The following is a 15170-nucleotide window of genomic DNA, read 5'->3' as shown; positions in this document are numbered from 1 at the left end:
TATCTGCAACCGCCAAGAAAAGACACGACAGACGTTGGTTAGTGCGGTGCAAGTGACCTTCATTGTTTTTGTTAAATCTGTTCAGGTATACACTACTTCGAGAAATTAACTAACCACCTTAAAAATGGGTCATTTTTGATGTCTTGAATTTCCTAAACCTGTCATCCGATTTAAGTGGTTTTTTTTAATATGGTATAACCTTATTCTTTAACAATATCGCTGTAATAATATTGTTGCTAAACAGGTAAATTGTCATTGTATACCGGGTGTACCAATCAAACTGTGTTTTTTTCTCAAAGTTCACCACACCCTGTGGAATATTCTATCATTTATAAAATTCTGAAATTAAAATCCAATCATAGCCTATAGCCTCAGATTTTCTTAACATTCTGTTTTTTTATTCAATCGCTTATGTTGGATAATCAAAAGTTAGGTACTTTAATAACTAGCCATGTTCTTCATCAATACAGGGGGTGCGACAAACTTTAAAGGGTAATTCTACATGAAAAAGAAATAACAATTCGATTTATAAACTTACGTCCTCAAATGCTTCTTTCCGAGATAAGGGGTGTTGAAATTTGTCTTACAAACTGACAATTTATTCATTACTCCAAACCCGGTTGAGATATGCAAATGAAATTTGGTGAGTTTTAAGAGGTAGTTATTGCGCATTTTTAGACACACAATTAAGAATCTTATATTCACCAATGAAGAATATAAAATTCTTAATTTTATGTCAAAAATGCGCAATAACTACCTCTTAAAATATACCAAATTTAAATTGCTTATCTCAACCGGTTTTAGAGCAATAAATAAATCGTCAGTTTGTATTATTATCGTCAACTGTCATTATTTTTTCATGCAGAATTACCTCTTAAAGTTTGCCGCACTTATTTAGAAACCCCTGTATTGATGAAGAACATGGCTGTTGTTTAAGCATCTAACTTTTGATTATCCAACATAAGCAAATGAATAAAAAAACAGAATGTTAAGAAAACTTGAGGCTATAGTTGGTATTATACAGTGATAATTTGCCTGTCTAGCAACAATTTTATTACAGGGATATTGTTAAAGAATAAAGCTATAACATATGAAAAAAATCACTCTAATCGAGACAACAGCTTTAGGAAATTCGAGACATCAAAACTGACCCATTTTTAAGGTGGTGCGTTAATTTCTTGGAGTAGTATATTAAACGAGCATGTATCGTTTATGGACTAAAAACCGACACTTTGAACGTCTATAACTCAGAAACAATTTATTTCTGAGTCTTCGGACAATAAAATCTTTTGATCAGCATGACCAAAGCTACCTCTTCAAAGATTCAGCCAATTTTATTGAATACTATTTTACATAAGAAATGTGCCGGGATCCTGTAGAACAAAAAAAAATAATAACAAACGAGACTAAACTGAGTTACTGAAATTTTAATCATTGATTGTTTTTACCAAGATAATCCCGTAAACCACATATTATGAAAAAAACAGTGGATGTTTTTATTGTAGTAAAAAAAACTAGTTATATCATAATATGTTTAAAACATTAAATTTAAGTTTTATTTTCAATGAGTCATAGTTGTAAATCATAATGATCGTTTGGTAGTGATTATTTCTTATGTCAAAGTACAACTTTTTTAAGTCAATTTTAGTATCCTTTGAAAAGTGTAAGGCGTTAGGTTGTTGGATTTTTATAAAAACTACCAGAGACCTTATTGTACCTTGGATTAGATGGTAATCATTGGTAAGATATATGTGTATCATAATATTAATTTATCAATATCAAGTACAAGTTACAAAGCCAGTTGAAAAAGTTAACCTTGGTCACAGATGTTTTTAAATTGTTACATTAACGTAAAATATTATGCTACATAATATAAATATTTCATAATATACGTTTAACTCTTAAGGCGGAAATACATATCCGCGCCGCGAACTCCGCGCCGTGTGAGCGCCGCGCGTTCGTGGCGCGGTTAATGTTTGTTAAAATTTTTCATTTTGGCGAACCTTCCGCGATCCAGAGGAAACTTACGAACATTTAGTAATTGTAGATAATTAGTATTAAATGTGGGTGCCTACATTGGATCCGTTTTCCTCCGATCAGATCAGATCCGATATCGGCCGACGTCGGGAGTAGCTTCTCCTATTCTCATCGAGAAGTGTTTAGTTTCATTCCGATTGGTTGCAAGTTGAGTTGCAAGTTGGTTGCAAGTTGGTTGCAAGTTGGTTGCAAATTGGTTGCAAGTTGGTTGCAAATTGGTTGCAAGTTGGTTGCAAATTGGTTGCAAGTTGGTTGCAAATTGGTTGCAAGATGGTTGCAAGTTGGTTACAAGTTGGGGGTTGCAAGCTAACGTGTCAATGTCATCATCTAATTTTCACTTTCCACGGTAAACATCAATAAGTTTGATATTTCCTTCCTAACACTCCATTACTGACAAATATTTAACTCAGGCGCCCCAAAACCAACAAACCACTCGCAAACCCGTCCAAATACGTATTGCGAACCATCAAAGCATTTGTTGAAAAGCCGACATAAGTTAGATCGTGGTGCGCCGTGTGCGAGCCGTTTGTGTGCCACTTGAAAACACGTACTAATCTAACAAATATGCTGCGCGCGAGCGGCTCGCACACCGAGCAGAGCGCATATGTATACCCGCCTTTATATAATCTGTAAGAGCCCGCGCAGACTGCAGACTTTTTAGTCGACCGATAGTTTAGTCGGCTTCTTAATCAGTACAGAGAGGTATGCATCGGTGAATCGGTGTAATGTGCGCATCTGCATACCTCTCTGTACTGATTAGTCTGATTAAGAAGCCGACTAAACTATCGGCCGATTAAAAAGTCTGCAGTTTGCGCGGGCTCTTAATCGCATAACATAGTTTTTTGTTGGTTTTCTGATTAATCAATTTATTTATTTATAAAGCTCAACAGGCCTTGAAGGCCTAGGGCTGAAATAGTTAATTTTTCCTTATAATTATTATTTACATTTAATTATATAAAATACAGTTAAATTTTTTATAATATTTCTGTAATTTTTTGTGTTTTATTAGAATATTTTATGTAGAAAGGGAAACGTGAATTTCTTATTAATTTATTTGACAACTTGTCGAAACAATATACTAATCGTAAAACTAAACTATATAATGGAATGGTTACCCACAACAACGTATTATATCTAGTGTATATACTAGATTCTAGTGTCCCAACAATTTCCATACATTTCTTAATCACTTCCTTCCATTGTTTTCTGTCTAAAGCTTTTTCATTCCAATTCTCAATATTACTTTTTTGGAAGTCTTCATATTATACGCTGTCCTTCCGCCTCTTTCTTGGTCTACCTTTTCTTCTTTTTTGTATTGAAATTTTGTTCAGAAATACACTTTTGACATTTGATACTTTCTGCAGTCACACTATCATCCTAATACGGTGATAAGCTTAAAGGATCCCCCAAACCGACGCGAAAGTTTTGCGACGCGAATTTTCCGTAGCGGAACATTCGCAGGCGGAGCGGTAGCGGACAAGGGTTCCCCATATTGACGCGAAAGCCGACGCGACTATTCGCCATACAAATGTGAACAAATTATATTTTTAAATCGGCCAACAGGTTTAGGAAATACAAGACATCAAAAATGACCAAATTTTTAAGTGGGCGTAATCTCTATGCACGCAAATTAATAATAATATTATAATATATAATGAAAACTTATCATTTTCTCCTAATTCTGACCCTATACTATTTCAGACTTTATCCTTTTTTCTTATATTTTTATAATCTTCGTCCGTTAAATCATTTATTATAGGATATTGCTTAACAATTTCAATGAGTTTTTCTGTAACAACAATTTTAAAACACGCGAAACTACAACGGTAGCGGAAAAAACCGTGCATGCAGCGTTTCATGAAATGAACGCTGTTCTGCCGCGACCGTTGCGGATTCCGCGCAAAGTGGTCTGAACACGTTCATAATCCGCCGTGCCTATCGATTCGCCGCGATTCCGCGTAGGTTGCGGTTGCGAAAGTTTCGCGTTGGTTTGGGGATCCTTAAAGGATCCCCCAAACCAACGCGAAACTTTCGCAACCGCAACCTACGCGGAATCGCGGCGACCAACGCGAAACTTTCGCAACCGCAACCTACGCGGAATCGCGGCGAACCGATATTCACGGCGGATTATGAAGGTGTTCAGACCACTTTGCGCGGAATCAGCAACGGTCGCGGCAGAACAGCGTTCCTTTCATGAAACGCTGCATGCACGGTTTTTTCCGCCACCGTTGTAGTTTCGCGTGTTTTAAAATGGTTGTTACAGAAAAACTCATTGAAATTGTTAAACAATATCCTATAATATATGATTTAACGGACGAAGATTATAAAAATATAAGAAAAAAGGATAAAGTCTGGAATAGTATAGAGTTAGAATTAGGAGAAAATGATAAGTTTTCATTATATATTATAATATTATTATTAATTTGCTTGCTTAGAGATTACGCCCACTTAAAAATTTGGTCATTTTTGATGTCTTGTATTTCCTAAACCTGTTGGCCGATTTAAAAATATAATTTGTTCACATTTGTATGGCGAATAGTCGCGTCGGCTTTCGCGTCAATATGGGGAACCCTTGTCCGCTACCGCTCCGCCTGCGAATGTTCCGCTACGGAAAATTCGCGTCGCAAAACTTTCGCGTCGGTTTGGAGGATCCTTAAAAAGGATCCCCCAAACCAACGCGAAACTTTCGCAACCGCAACCTACGCGGAATCGCGGCGAACCGATATTCACGGCGGATTATGAAGGTGTTCAGACCACTTTGCGCGGAATCCGCAACGGTCGCGGCAGAACAGCGTTCCTTTCATGAAACGCTGCATGCACGGTTTTTTCCGCTACCGTTGTAGTTTCGCGTGTTTTAAAATGGTTGTTACAGAAAAACTCATTGAAATTGTTAAACAATATCCTATAATATATGATTTAACGGACGAAGATTATAAAAATACAAGAAAAAAGGATAAAGTCTGGAATAGTATAGAGTTGGAATTAGGAGGAAATGATAAGTTTTCATTATATATTATAATATTATTATTAATTTGCTTGCATAGAGATTACGCCCACTTAAAAATTTGGTCATTTTTGATGTCTTGTATTTCCTAAACCTGTTGGCCGATTTAAAAATATAATTTGTTCACATTTGTATGGCGAATAGTCGCGTCGGCTTTCGCGTCAATATGGGGAACCCTTGTCCGCTACCGCTCCGCCTGCGAATGTTCCGCTACGGAAAATTCGCGTCGCAAAACTTTCGCGTCGGTTTGGGGGATCCTTTAGTCACTAACTTCCTAATATCCTAATCAGCTTAAGACGGAATACTGGTAGTTCTGTTAGGACATTGTGCAATCACACTCAATTCCTTATATGGTCATCAACTTGTGACAGAGTCGATACAGGGATACGGGTAGTTCGGTGATGACACACAGTCACAGTGATAGATCAGTAATGTATTTATTTTAGTACGTTTTAGGTGGTTGAATATAAAACTATATATTCTTGACGGTGCGTGATCTGATCGTGTAATAATCATCTTTGCGTATTTAATAAATGTTTATATTCGTAAATACGTGTTTAATTATTTAAGTAGACGATAGGTACTTAAATAGACTACATTTCTGACTTGTAAGCAGATTCGATTTTAATATGAGGTCATATTCATTGATCATGCAGCCTTCTGCTTCCAAAATTGAATATAGCAGGTTTTCCTTAATTTCATCCAGTTATGTCGGTCTTGAGATTCCTGCAGCCAGGTCCCAGCGATTCTTTCGACATCGTCTGTCCATCGTGAATGATCTACCTTTGCTTGTTCTATCTGTTCATGGTCCATACTGTAATTTTGCTGGCCCACCGTTCCGTCATTAGTTCTGGAAATCCAGTTCCACTTCAGCTATGTTATGCACTCTATGACATCGGTCATAGAGTGTTCCGAAAAAACCAAAGTTTAAAAATGTCGATCTCCCCGGCTGTTTTCTGCTGATGCCTATAAACGCTCAATTTTAAATTTCAGCCCAAAATGCTAACCCTAACCCGTCCCCTAAGCCCCCCAATTTTTTTTTTGTTTTTTCAAAGAATAATTATTTTTAATCTATAACTTTTTGTAAGAAAACCAAAAAGTAAACTCAATTTTAACTTTTATGTTACATCTATATTCAGAAAAAAAAAATCATATTACATGATACCAAGTTTAATATGGGGATTAAAATGCCATAAATATTAATCATTTTTCACGTTCATAGGTCTTTCTCAATATTATCTTGAGTACCTAACTATGAAAATTATTCTCGTTAAAAAACAATAAATTTTTCTAACTAATTGTACATTTGAATATAATGGTAGGGGAGCAAAGTATGCTAAGTGTGCAGTCACTCGAGCGTTATGGGGACCTATTGGGTTGTGAAGAGTAGGTCCTAAAACCAAAAAAAGTTAAGTAGTTTTCCATTTTAGTGGGGACTTTACATTTTTAATTTAATTTTCCATTTCCAACAATCGTTTTTTTAGATTATAGCGCCATCTATCCATAATTCGAAAAAATGTCTCGAATAAAAGTTACTTATTTTTACGTAAGGAATCCAAATCTGCAATAAAAATGGGGCTTCCATTTAAGACTTTAAAGTAACCCCCCACCCCACCTCCGTGGTGGTCGTCTTTGGTGCCAATCGATAGATTTTTCAAAAATATTGAATAAGTGTATTTTTCAGTTTTTCGATCTGGGGCCTGATTCTAAATCAAATTTCGACACTAAACAAGTCGCTTTCAATATGGCGACGGTTGAAATGCGATTGTGCGAGCCTTGTGGATTTTAGTTGAACTAACGAAGTGACGTCATGAAATAGCGACTATCGAAATTAATAGCGACTTTAAAAAGGGTGTTGATATTATAATTTCGACTGTCGAAATTATATGACACGGAGATGAATGAATGGCCAAAAGCGAGGTTAGGTTTAGTTTAGATGTGTTTTGTTTATTTCTTGCAAGGAAAACTAAAGCAAAAGGTATTATAATATAGCTGGGTTTAATTGAAATTTGCTTGTTTTGAGGAATTAGATAGAATAGTATTAAATTAGAAATATAATAATTGAGAATGTCCACAACATGAATCATCAACTCAATGAAAGATGTAAGGTAATAATCTGGGAAAATTAGTAAAAAACAAGAAAAATTAATTACCAGCTATTTTATTGCTGGACATGCTGAAATCAAATCTTAAGATTTCCTATATTAGTAATATAGCTGTGCAAAGTCCACAGAAAGTGTGCTATTTTGTTTATAAACAAATTAGCGCTCCGAAATCTTTTTTTATTATTGCTCTATAACTCCGAAAATTTTAACTTTAAACCAAAACACTCACATAAAAATTGACAGTAATTTAATTCTGCACATTGATAATTTATTCCAATTTCCTTCGACGGAAATTTTCCTCGGAAAATTCGGGTTTTCCAAACAAAATCTTTAATTTTCAACTAAAATTTGAGGGAAGTAATTATTTATCAATAATTAAATAATTTGGTGACAGTGACATAAATCTTTTTTGTTATAAGTGTCTTGAAGATATGAAAATTTGTATGTACAAAGAGGACCGGAATTAAAAGGTATCTAATGGTTCAAAGATTAAAATCCTGTTGTTTATAACTCTGTCGCAAATGGCGGTCAAATTTGACCGGTTATACCTGGAATCACTCCTCGCAATTCAATTTGTTTTTCTTCGAAAAGGACACAGAAGCCGTGCCCTTTTCAACAGCGTTAACTTAATTTAATTAAATCTAATATTTTCTGAGGGGTTCTATTTGTTTATAAGCCAAAAAATTGTTTCTTTATAACATTCCTGAGACCGCTCAAATGGTCCAATTTCAATCCTGTAAGGTACGTTGAATAGGTATAGTGCTTTTTTTATACGAAAATCATAGTTATTCTGGTGTATCATAATCTTTCTGGTTATTATTTCGGCCGAAATTTTTTAATTAACATTTTAATTATTGCTAAACTATTGGTTAGATTGTCGCCGGTCTCCTGATATACAGAGAGGGGCTAAATTATGGAATAAATTCATTTTCTCTAAAATGGACGATTTTAGAGAAAAATCCCGAAACAGGTCGATTTTTATTTTTAAATTAAATTTCTTGGCATATATTTCAAACTAGTGACGTCATCCATCCGAGCGTGATGACGTAATCGATTATTTTTTTAAATAGGAATAGGGGTTCGTGTTGTAGCTCATTTACAAAGGCGTTCAATTCTCTATTCAGTATTATAAACATTAATATCATTATTTATACAGGGAGGCCAAAAAAATTTTTGAATTAAATTAATTGACGCAAGAAGAAGAATGCATGTAATTTATTTAACTCAAAATACATTCTATTGCTGTCAGAAAATAGAAAAAAATGTTTATTTTGCAAATAAACATTGCTTTTAGCTTAAATTAAATGTTCAAACTGCCAATAGGTAGGAGGGAGGCTGTTTGTGATTTAATTTAAGCGAAAAGAAATGCTTATTTGTGAAATAAACCTTTTCTTCTATTTTCTGACAGCAGTACAATGTATTTTGAGTTAAATAAATTACATACATTCTTCTTTTTGCGCCAATTAATTTAATTCAAAAATTTTTTTTGGCAACCCTGTATAAATACCTAATGATAATAATGTTTATATTACTGAATAGAGAATTGAACGCCCTTTCAAATGACCTACCACACGACCCCTATTCCCATTAACAAAATTATCGATTACGTCATCACGCTCAGATGGATGACGTCACTAGTAAGAAATATATGCCAAAAAATTGTAATTTAAAAATAAAAATCGACCTCTTTCGGGATTTTGCTCCAAAATCGTCCGTTTTAAAGAAATGAATTTATTCCATAATTTAGCCCCTATGTATATACTATAATAAATCTTTCATGTCATCAATTATTTAATTATCGATAAATAATTAGGTACTTCCCTGAAATTTTAATTGAAAATTGCAGATTTTTTTGGAAAACTCGGATTTTCTGAGTAAAATTTTTGTTGAAGGAAATCGGAAAAAAAATAACTTTGTGCAGAACTAAATTACGGTGAATTTTTATTTGAGTGTTTTTGGCTCAAAGGAAAAATTTTAGGAGTTACAGACCACTAATTGAAAAATAAAGAAGATTTAGAAGTGCTAATTTCTTTATAAATAAAATAACACACTTTCTGCGGACTTGTCATACCCCAAATTACTAATAAAGTAACGCATAAATTCGTTATTTCGTAAACTGGTTACTTTAAGGAAAATTCCCGAAACACGTCGATTTTTATTTTTAAATTACGGTTTTTTGGCATATATATCATACTAGTGAAGTCATCCATCTGGGCGTGATGACGTAATCGATGATTTTTTTAAATGAGAATAGGGGTCATATGATAGCTCATTTAAAAGGGTATTCAATTCTCTATCCAAGAATATAAACATTAACATAATTATTTATACAGTGTGTTCAAAAAACATTTTTTAATTAAAATAAGTGAGACAAAAAGAAGAATATAATGTAATTATTTAATTCAAAATACATTTTACTACTGTCAGTAAACAGAAAAAAATTTTATTTGACAAATAAACATTGATTTTCGCTTAAACGAAATGTTCAAACTGCCAAGCGACAGGTGGGTGGCAGCTTTAACATTGAATTTAAGCAAAAAACAATATTTATTTCTCAAATAAACATTTTTTTCCTGTTTTCTGACAACAGTAAAACGTATTTTGAATTAAATAAATTACGTACATTCTTCTTTTTGGTTCAATTATTTTAATTAAAAAAATGTTTTTTGAACACCTTGTATAAATAATTAGGTAAATGTTTATATTAGTGAATAGAGAATTGAATACCCTTTCAAATGAGCTATCACATGACCATTCTCATTTAAAAAAATCATCGATTACGTCATCGCGCCCAGATGGATGACGTCACTAGTATGATATATATGCCAAAAAATCTGAATCTAAAAATAAAAATCGACCCGTTTCAGGATTTTTCATTAATGTCGCTGGTTTACGAAATAATGAATTTATGCGTTACTTTATGGACGCACTGTATATGCAATCTTAAGATTCGATTTTAGCAATAAAATAGCTGGTAAATAATTTTTCCCAAAAATGGCATTTTTTCGATAATTTTCCCAGACTATCAACAAGTTCCAATAAACGGGAGCGCCAACCCAAATTCTGAGCAGTCTCAACATGATAAGGTTAATATCCCCAGTTGTAACTAATATCGAAATGAATAAGAATCGCTATATTCTGCGGCTGTCATGGCGGTGTCGAAATGAAATTGCGACTGTCGAAATGAATTAGAATCAGACCCCTGATGTTCACTTCGCGAAATATCGCGGGACTCGTATTTAAAATATTAAATTTACCCCCCACCCCTCTCGGTGGGAGGTCGTGTTCGGTATCATTCGATAGATTTTTGAAAAATATTGAGCACGTATTTGTTAGTTTTTCGATCTGTCATTCATTTCGCGAAATATTTCGCCTTGTGAAACTTTGGGACTCAACTATTTCCTTACCCGCCCCTTGAGCCCCGCTCAAATCGTCAGTTTTTGTGAAATATAGACTGTTTTGCATGTACTTAACTTACCATATCTTAATCTGACGATTTCGAGTTTTTCTAAGGATAGGTTTCCCCCCCCCCCCTTAACGAACTCCCCTGCATTAAGAGCCAATAAGGGTACAAGGATTCTCCCCATGTAATAATCTGACGCGCTCGAGTAACTGTAAGAATCCCCGCTTGGGCTCCCCTACCGGAAAGGAATACACAAAGCTATTACAAATTGATTTAAATGGAAAATACTAGGCTGAAAACTCCAGTGCAAATATGGGAGGAGATCGGAGACTATTTTAAAGCAATGAACTTTTTAAAAACATTAGAGTTGTTAATTATGTTGCTGAGCGACGTGTAAAATTGATGTAAGATATTTCATTGAGCAAGCAAAGTGTGTTACAAGTAGTTGAAAACCACAGAAAGTGTTTTACCGATTTCAGAAAAGCAACTTTGATTAATCTTTAAACAAACTTTTACTTATGTAGTTACTATTATCCATTTAAATACTTTTAAAATGAAGTAAAAACTCATTTAATCTAATTTAAAATCTAAGTAAAAATTCTAAAAAATCCAAATAGATTACATTAATCGTTTAAAACGTTTTCGAACTTATCAGTTCATCTTCAGTGAACCTAAATATTTTATAACCCTTTAATTTAAATTATCCATTTAAATCAATTTGTGTATTCCTTTTGGTAGGTATATTCAAATTTATAATTATTATCAAAATGTGTTGTTTTGTAACGAGAATAATTTTCATAGTTAGGTACTCAAGATATCTTGAGAAACACCAATAAACGTGAAAAATGAGTAATATTTATATTTTAATCCCCATATTAAACATTTTTTTCCGAACTTATAATGTAAATAAAAAATTAAAACTGAGCTTACTTGTTTGTTTACTTACAAAAAGTTATAGATTAAAAATAATTAAACATCTTTGAAAACCCCAAAAAAAATTTTTTTGGTGGGGCTTGGGACAAGGGTTAGGGTTAACATTTTGGACTGAAATTTGAAATTGAGGATTTATAGGTTACCCATCACCAGAAAACAGCCGTGAGAGTTAGTACAAGTAACGACTGTTCCATTCTTCTTTGGGATAATATAAGTTGGTTACTGTGGTCTAGTTAAGGAAAGTGTTTAGGCGCCGTAAGTCATGACTGGGAGTACACATTAGTAGAACATCTTCTTTTTCGAATAATTGCCAAATTGATACTTCTTTGTAATACCGTATACAGTGGTTGGTTGTTGTTGGCAATTGGAATTTCATGACTTATGCAGCTGTTCATCGCACTCCATCGCGAAGATGGCACTTAAGAAGAAGATGAAAGGAAGTACCAATGGTGGCTGCATTTGATGGATTTTTCTATAATGCACCTACGCAGTGAAGGTGGTCGTTAGTGCCAAAGGTTTTCCTAAAGCAAGCCTGTTATATGTAGGTTGGTAAAAATCTAATTTTGTCTCTATTAATTGTTACTCTTCTTGTGATTTGCTTCTAAAAGTGATTCAACAAGCTTATGAGTTGGTAATTCTCGAGGTCTATTGGATCGTCCTTTTTTTTTATAAAATGGTAAGTGCACCTTGCCAATTTGTAGGTGTTTGGCCCAGACATGTTAAACAGTTCCTTTATATTCTTTAAAAGTCTTTCCGTTTCAATCCAATTTCGTTCCACTTCTGTTGATATATCAGGCATCACTTCCGATCTTTAGTTAACTACTTTTTTTCTGAATCTATTAATTGTTTTGTTCGTGGGTCATCATATTTTCGTCGAAATAATAAAAATAATAACATCCTTAATAAATAATACACATATGTATTTCTGTGGAGTAACCACATGTTGTAAACTTTTATTGCTCGGTTTATACAATGTTCTTACGTCTGTAATGTTTATTTATTTCCAAATTACTGATTTTATTATTACTTATGTTTTAGACACTTATATTTATTTAAATAAAAACATTTGATTGATGTTCTTTATTATACAACCTACTGTTTTAATTTACAATTATTATTTATAATAAGAATTTAATATTTTAATTTATTAAAAACACTATTTACAAAAAATCCAGAATTTTCTGGTAAATTTTCAGCTGCTAGGGCAGCATTGACTGGCTAGGTACACAACACGTCTTAATTTCGTTATATTTACTGAACAAATAATTTTAGCATATCCTGATGAAGCAAATAAATTTTGAGAAAGCTTGATATTAACAATTTCTCTTATCCTGCTTATAATTTAGTATAGCATATTTAGTGTGACCAACTCCAATTCAGTCTAATTCAGGACAATGCTGGGAAAAATCCGGGACTTTTCGATGAAAATCGGGCTATTTTTTTTAATATAGAATTTAATATAATCATTTTATTGATTATTTAACATTTTTATGTTGACAAAAATTTTTTTGATGGGATGGATTGTAATGATAATTACATTTTTGTTAGTTTTTACGTTTCGACTTCCAATCCGGAAATCGTTCTCAAAAAAGGAAAAATTAGAAAATCAACCGGACCCCGTTATGCAACAAGGAACCAGTTGACATTAAGTTAGTTTGGAGATATTCAAGAAAAAAGTTTTATTTGTGTAAATAAATTTTTTGGATATAAAAATAATAATAAACGACAAAAAAATAAACACTTTTATTATAACTTATGGTTATTAATGCAATAATAAAATAAATCATTGAAAAAATTAACTCCTATGGCAGAAAAAAATCAGTTGGTTCTTTGTTGTTAAATGTAACATTAACAATCCACGTCTGGTTTCGAAATCAGTATTTCTGTTTAATCTATTTATATCCTCGATTACAGTATTATCTGCTATACAGTTTGTATAGAAATCGTGGTGTCTTGAATTAAATAAAGGTAACTTTGTATAGTTTGTCAGTTTCCGAAGTTTTGCTTCGGAAACTGACTTTCCTTTAAGCCGCAATGGTTCTAAATACGTGACAAACTGTGACCCAGTTGAAGGTTCTTGTCCTGTTTCCTTTTTATGTTTACCTCTTTACCATTGTCTCGGTACGTCGCGTCGTCTTAAAAAATAAGGCTTACCTTTAACATCTGCTGTACTAGCCTCTCACCATGATCCAAATACAGCATCCAGAACCCTTCAGAAAGACCTTAATAATATACAAATATGGCTTAAAAAATGGAAGATAAAGGCGAATGAGAGTAAATCCATCCATGTAACCTTCACCATGAGAAGATAAACATGTCCATCTGTAACACTAAATGAAACGCAACTCCCACAAACTGATACTGTCAAGTACCTAGGAATCCATCTTGATAGGAGATTAACTTGGCAAAAACACATTTTACAAAAAGAAAACAACTAGGAATAAAATTTCGAGAAATGTACTGGATCATCGGTCGTAAATCTCAACTATCACTTGAAAACAAACTGCTGATATATAAAACTATATTAAAACCAGTGTGGACCTATGGTATCCAACTTTGGGGGACAGCCAGTCAAACTAACCTAGAAATATTGCAGAGATTCCAGAACAAAGTCCTTAGAACAATGCTGAATGCCCCTTGGTACGTGCCAAACTATGTGATAGAGCAAGACCTCAATGTGCCATCCATAAAAACAGTAATAACGGAATATTACAAAAAATATTCTAAGAGACTAGAATCTGACCAAACGAGTTAGCCAGCAACCTCACTGATGACCACAATGATGTACGACGCCTGAAGAGATTTAAAGTAGTGGACCTAGCAAGAAGATTCGAATAATCTGTGATAACTAAACTTATTTTAATTTGTTTTAATTTAATTTATGTAAAGAGGGTGATCACTGGATCTCCCTCTACAGGTCAAATTTTCAATTTTTGTCAAATAATTTACCTATTGTTCTTAGTTGAGGACAGATTGTAAATATTACAACATTAAAAAAAAACCTTTAACATGATTTAATTTCTTTGGTTTTAAACCAACTTATTGTGTCGTTGCTCCTACTTTTTTTTTCAACAAGACCCCACTTCTTGAGCTTCACGGCCTGCCTTTCTACAAGCTATAAATGAAAAGTTGACTTCTTGCTTACGTGCGTAAATTTCGCAATTATATACGCATAGGGAAGCGTTTTTCGTCTTCTATTGCTTTGGTTAAATTAAGTTTCATTTGTTTTCTTCGTAATTCACCTTATTCCAAATGAAATTGCTGTTTTCTAACAACATCCTATTTTTCATTGTCTTTAATAATCTTTATTTTTATTTTAAAGGCATAAAGACATTTTTTTATTGAAGGTGTCTTTTTTACTGATGTTTTTAATTCCATGTAAATAGAACCTTAGGTTAATATAAAAATATATTTATCATTGTTATCATTATTTAGTATCCATGCTTTTGAATGATCTTTTCAGAAGACGATAATTAAAATAGCGAAACGGGAAAAAGTCCAGAGTTTGTGTTTTCGTAGAACTATAATACCACGATATAAAATACATGGGTTTTGGATGTGGTATTAGTATTACACTCTAGGAATTGTCGTCTTTTTTTCGTCCCACCAATTCAATTTGATGTGAATTCTTAGAATAACGTATTCAAAATTTCAAAATAGAATTTTACCAAAACGTTGAAAATCTTGT

At 33.3% G+C, this 15170-nt stretch overlaps 1 protein-coding gene across 4 annotated transcripts in view; it reads left to right on the top strand.

The window, feature by feature from the left end:
- Nucleotides 1-15170, top strand: part of LOC126890405 (huntingtin-interacting protein 1) — a 249021-nt gene that overhangs the window by 45447 nt on the left and 188404 nt on the right. The window contains exon 1 of one of the 4 annotated variants that reach the window (XM_050659303.1): nt 1667-1740. The exons of the other annotated variants lie outside the window; for them this stretch is intronic. The gene's annotated coding sequence lies outside the window, so the exon portion shown is untranslated. Of the gene's footprint in view, nt 1-1666; nt 1741-15170 lie in introns of those variants that run through there. 4 annotated transcript variants of the gene reach the window in all.

The sequence above is a fragment of the Diabrotica virgifera genome, chromosome 8, assembly GCF_917563875.1.
Source record: "Diabrotica virgifera virgifera chromosome 8, PGI_DIABVI_V3a".
NCBI classification, from domain to species: domain Eukaryota; kingdom Metazoa; phylum Arthropoda; class Insecta; order Coleoptera; family Chrysomelidae; genus Diabrotica; species Diabrotica virgifera.
The sequence above is the reverse complement of the archived record's forward strand: the minus strand, read 5'-3'. Positions and strand labels throughout refer to the sequence as shown.